Source organism: Triturus cristatus, chromosome 1_2 (genome assembly GCF_964204655.1).
Source record: "Triturus cristatus chromosome 1_2, aTriCri1.1, whole genome shotgun sequence".
In the NCBI taxonomy this organism is placed as follows: Eukaryota; Metazoa; Chordata; class Amphibia; order Caudata; family Salamandridae; genus Triturus; species Triturus cristatus.
The window spans coordinates 994,994,164-995,000,163 of NC_140580.1; positions in this window are offsets into that span (position 1 = coordinate 994,994,164).

A 6,000-nucleotide genomic window follows, 5' to 3' on the forward strand; every position below is an offset into this window, starting at 1 on the left:
TTTTTTAGAATCGCCTTGTTTTTTTCAAAGTAGGTCAGGGTTCGTTTATAAATGTATTCTAAAATGTGTATTTTGGCATGCCCATTGATATGTTATGTTCTCTTGATATTCTGCAATATTTGTCTCAAGTATTGCATGGCAACGCTACCGGCATTGCAGGACTGCCCACCCACACAGTGCCAAGGTTTCCAATAGCTGATTCAATTTGTGAACATGTGCGACAGTCACAGTAGCGTGAACCTTTATATTAACATTGCGGCGTTAGGTGAATTTGTGAACTTCAGTGCCCTGTGACTGTTTTATGAGTGACACTAGTGGGCTTCCCCTGCAGAAATGCCATTTGTGGTAACGGGTGATACGTATGCTGTGATTTCCTAGTACCAGGGCTGCCTAGACCCGATTCCACCTGATGCCCCCTTCTTCCAACTCCACTGTCTGTGCCTTTATCTCACTCGTGTGGCCTACTTTCTCTCTATATTGCCGTTTCACTGTCTTTCTCCCCCTCATTCACTCCCTTTCTCCATTTGTTTTTCTTTCCCATGGTCAACGTATGATGATGACAGAATTAACTCTTGGTCCCCAGAAATGACTGCCGTTGGCCAGCACCTACAACCACCAGCACAAATTAGGCGCTGCCGAATACTAGAGGCTGGAGGTTTGTGCAAGTGAGTGGTAGGTTGCTGTTATTCTGGGCTGTGTTGATTAAAGGACGGTATAATTTCTCTAAGAAACACTACCCATAAACTCACCCACGCAATAGGTAGTGGCCATCTTGTGTTGTTACATACAGCTTCCAAGTTGGATGTGTGGAGAATAAGGAGTCCGAATAGTGAGATTGCACTCTCAAATTTGCCCGAAAATGTACCATTTGCCTACTCTTTTTTCAAACATTTATCGGGGAGAGATCCCCTCCGAACCCCCTGTAGGTGGTTCAGGCTTGTCCGCTCGCCGCAGTGAAGTACGACAATTGTTTTACGCCTCACCACTTTCAAATGTCATCAGCTTCCTTCATTAGAGTACAGGCAAGAGGAGGCGAGCCCAGCCTGCAGATGGTGCTGAGGCATGGCACGGCACGTCGCTAGTCGACTGCTGCCGTGTGCCCGCAGCACCACCCACCACCTTTCTGTCTGCCGTGTCCAGATTCCTCACTGCTTACTTCAATACGTGGTCACTTAACAGCACAACCGTACTGGAGCACAGCCCTCCAATGCAGTGGGGGGGGGGGGGAAACAGGGGTTGGGAAACAGGGAGTGGTCGAAGCAGCCGGAGCAGCAACCCTTTGACTAGCGACGGTGGCCAGGCCCGGAACTACAGACTTTCGCATGCCCAGAGAGCAGCAGAACAGCAGGAGGGGGGGGGGGAGGGTATCAAGGAGGGGGGGTTGGGAGACCGGTTGTATTGACAGATCTCCAGGACTCTCCAGAGGGTCGTGTTCATGGATCTCGTGTTTTCCATTCATGACTTGCTACCAATATGACTGTAGACGGCGAGACACATTTAGATTTTGAATGACTATTGAACAAATAAAGTACCTTTGATGTGATGAGTTTCTTCTCCGTTTTCAATCAATCAAGCAATCAGAACATTTGTAAAGTGCACTACTCACCCCTGGGGGTCTCAAGGCGCTGGGGGGGGATGCTGCTACTGCTCGAATAGCCAGGTCTTGAGTAGTCTTCTGAAGGTTAGCAGGTCCTGGGTCTGCTGTAGGAGGATGGGGAGGGTGTTCCAGGTCTTGGCGGCGAGGTGGGAGAACGATCTGCCGCCGGAGGTCGCTCTTCGGATGCGGTGGGAGGGTGGCGAGGTCGGCGGAGCGGAGCTGGCGGTGTAGAAGGCGAGTCGTCTGTTGAGGTAGGCTGGTCTGATGTTGTGGAGTGCCTTGTGTGCGTGGGTGAGGAGCTTGAAGGTGATCGCCTTGTTGACGGGGAGCCAGTGTAGGTCTCTCAGGTGGGGTGTGATGTGGCTATGGCAAGAGATGTCGAGGATCAGGCGTGCAGAGGCGTTCTGAATGCGTTGCAGTTGTTTCAGGAGTTTGGCCGAGGCTCCTGTGTAGAGGGCGTTTCCGTAGTCCACCCTGCTGCTGACGAGGGCCTGGGGGACCGTTCTTTGGAGTTTTGGTACTAGGAGATGGTGGCCCGTGACTGCAGTTTTCTTTGCAATTGTTAAGTAAGTACTTACGAATAGTGTGGCAGATTTATGTTTCCTGGCGCATCCCTGCAAATCAGCAAGGATGCGCCAGTAATGATGCGTCACGCAAGTTTACCCTTGCGCCACACATGATGCGCCGCATTGCGGCGCATCATGGCGCAGGAATAAACAGATGCGTGACGCATCCGATGGCGTAAGGTTGGCGCAGTGCTTCAGCTGCGTCGCAAGCACGACGCAACTCCAGCACTGTTCCAACCTACCCTATCCCTAACATGGTGCGTCAAGCCTTACGCCTGCTTCAAGCAGGCGCAGGGTTTTGGCGCATCAGCGTTGGGAAAGTGACTCAGTCAAATCTTATAGATTTGACGGAGTCACTTTTAAGGGGCGTTCCTGCGACGGAACGCCCCCCCCCCCTCTGTCGACACGCCCACGTGAAACCTGACTCAGGTTTTACGTGGCGCAGGGCTTTACATCATGACGCATCTCCATAGATGTGTCACGATGTAAATATGGCGCAACGTGGCGCAGGGTTTACACCGCCGCTGCGTCACAAAAGTGACGCAACGGCGGCGTAAAAGTGGTGCATCTCCAATATAGATCTGCCCCAGTGTCTTTAAGTAGGACGAGCCTTTTATAATCGAAGTGACCGCTAGAAAAAGTTTACTTCAAAGTGCTTTGCACATTTTTATGCAAATTCCTTGTGTAAAAGAACCTAGCTGTAAACCGTGCCCATGGCACCTTTTGTTCACGTAACCTTACTGAATGAATATAGCTCTCAGGATACAGGAGCAGTCCCGGTTTTAAGCGGTGTGGGGCAGGTGGGCCTGGCTCTCCTAAAAGAAAGCTCCGGCCACCCAAGCCCTTTCACAAGTGGAAAGCGCTAAATTTGCTCGTTTTTTTAGAACACTTCACATGGGCCTGCAGTCCTCTTCTCAGCTTAACTTCCAAGATAACAAGGGAATCTTTGGGTGATGTAAGACCCTGGGGATGGGTGTGAAATCAGCAGGGTGGAAGGCAGGGTTATCCCATTCCTCCAGAAAGCACATATGAACAGCAGGGTATTCAGAGACACTCCCTGTATGATAAAAGTTATAGCAATCTCCCGTACGAGGCAGTAAAGTGATGTGTCAGAAAGAACCTGAGAAGGATGACCAAGAAAAGAAAAAGGAAATGTGCATACATTTAGAACATATGTCTCGGTAGCATTGTTATTCTTAATTAGTGGCAGTAAATGAAGAATAAATGAATGCAAACTCCTCTCCCCTCTTTGTGTGATCAGCAGTTTCATTTTTAATGGATTTAATGTTATTAGATTAGAGTACATCTATTGGTGTACGCAAATTATTACATCATTAACCCATTCTGCAGGCAAACAGACACGGAGAGGTTGCCTGTGCCGCTTGTTACTTGGGGTGTCATCAGCGTAGATGTAAAACTGTACTCTCTTAACATATAGCAATGAAGCTAACAGTAACATGTAAAGTATTAAAGAAGAAGAGTAGGTACCGACCCTGGGGCACTCCACATTTAAGATGACTAGACATTGACTTGAAAGCAGACAACTGTCTGGGTGTAATCTGTCAGAATGAGTGGGGCCATTTATCAGAAGGGTTATCGAGGCTAACATCCTTCACTGTGGAAAGCACCAGTGACTAGTCAGCGGTATCAAGGCCTTTGAAAATGTTCAAAAGGACCACAGTCCCTTCTAAACCATGGTCCTCTCGCCACAGAGATTATCCAGGGCGACTGTATGCACCAGGTCGGTGCTATGACCAGATCTGAAGCCTGCTTGAATATGCTGTAAAATATTATTGGTCTTGATAAAGGTGTGTAACTATGTAAATACCACTTTTCCCAAATGTTTCCTACGATATGTTTACAGGAATATTGGACAGAGGTTGTTAGGAATCTCTAATGAAAGGGAGGCTTTTTTAACAGGGGTTTGACCATTTTTGCCTTTCACTCTGACTGAGTGATACCCTCATTTAGGGAGCGATTAAACAGACTGGCTATTCCTAAAATGAGGGCCGGACCCAGTTGTGTCATTATGGATATTCATATCACTTGAGGAGCCTGAGAGTCATGTAGGAGAGAAAATCTTAGCTACTTTCCTGGCTCATGTCTCGCAAAGTGGGTGAGTTTGTTTTTGTTTTAATCTAGAGGAAAGTGAAACAGGGGAATAAGAGAGGTTTCCTGTTGAGGAACCTGACCATTAAGGGCCAAGCGGCGCAGAGTACGCCTGAAATCCTCTAGTTCTCCTGCCTTGCAATACAGAGACACTGGACACTCCGTCTGGCGTAATAGATCCGAGTTTTATTAGCTGCAGCTAGTACAGTTGTCCGTGAAGTCACACAGGGATGGGTTCACAAGAGACTGCCCCTGACCTCCGTGGCGCACAAGCTTTTATACAGTGTAATACAATGGATACAATGGATAACCTAAAAACATATAGAATTTGAGACATCGACAAATGTTACCAACAATGGAAAAACTGACTCGGGTTCCAGGTGATGTTTGTTGCTGGCCCCTTTAAGCAAATTGCAAAGAAAATCCACATGATGCAGTTTACAAGGAGAGAAAACATGGTTGTATGTTCTAGAAGGACAGTCGTGAAGCCAGAGAATGCATGAGATGTGTAGCGAAGGGCAGTAGATAAGATAAGCGAGAGGAATGAATGGTGTGAGCTAACAGATAGTTCGGGCGGGGGTTATCCAGCTCAGACATGAATTAGTGTATTCGGCCAGACCCTGACACTAGTTAATAAACACGGGACGAAAGGCTACCTGACACGCAAGGGCAGAAATGACAAAAACATCTCGTTTACCAGCTGCCTGAGTGAGGGCAACCTAAGATGGCGGAAAACACAAGATGGAGTCTGGGTGCGATTGAGAAACGACAAATTTCAGAACCTCAGACCCTCATTTTGCCATTACTCAGGCAATAACACAATGACTGGGCTCATGTTAGTCTGAGTCGGAGTCGATATCAATTGCCATAAGGTCGTTTAACTGTTGCTGGACCATCATCTTACTATTCTCTGTTTGTTGGGTTACGGGCTTTGATACACATAAGGTAGCGAACAGACCACAGATAGCAGGACCACAGTGTATGCACAAGCAACAAGAGAATATGATGGCCAGAATTGCTCCAAGGAATGTTAGTATCTTCCATCCCCAGGTAGAACAATCCCCATAACCATCCCATGAGGGAACAATCTCCTTCGTCCTGATGGATCGATGCGGAGATGGTATGTAATTTTGAGATGGCCTGATATACAGTCGGGGCGTCATCAGGAATGTATATACAGCAGCTTGATCCAATTAATTTACAGACTCCTCCTCGGTCTGCTAGGATCACACCTAGTGAAATTCTGTTTTGTAACGTCATGAGACGGTCCGCTCGGAGTTCTGCAGTGATGTTACTTAAGGCACCTGCAGTAACATCGATGGTTGTCTCAACCACGCGAACTAATCGCCTAATGTTTCCGCTGTTAATCATTGGTCCCCAGAAGGGAATGAATCCTTTGAAGAAATCTCCTCCCTCCTGGCCAGCTGTGTCTTTGGCATCAAATACGCCTCTACCATATCCGTGTATGTGATGGCCTGAGGGTGCAGTATACGTTGGGGGAAGCAAGAATGCTATGTAACATGTTCCCGAAAAGTCAGAGGGGAGCCATGTATATGCTTTGTCATAGCAGACAAAATAGGTTCCTTGTGATGGGATCAATGGAGGGTTATTTTGAGACGTGAATACATATATCTGGGAACAGTTTTATTGAGTGTCATTCTCCTTGCTATTGATTCGGAGGCAAAAGTTACCTTGGTGGGGTACAGTCCATGCTGGGGAAGACTTCTC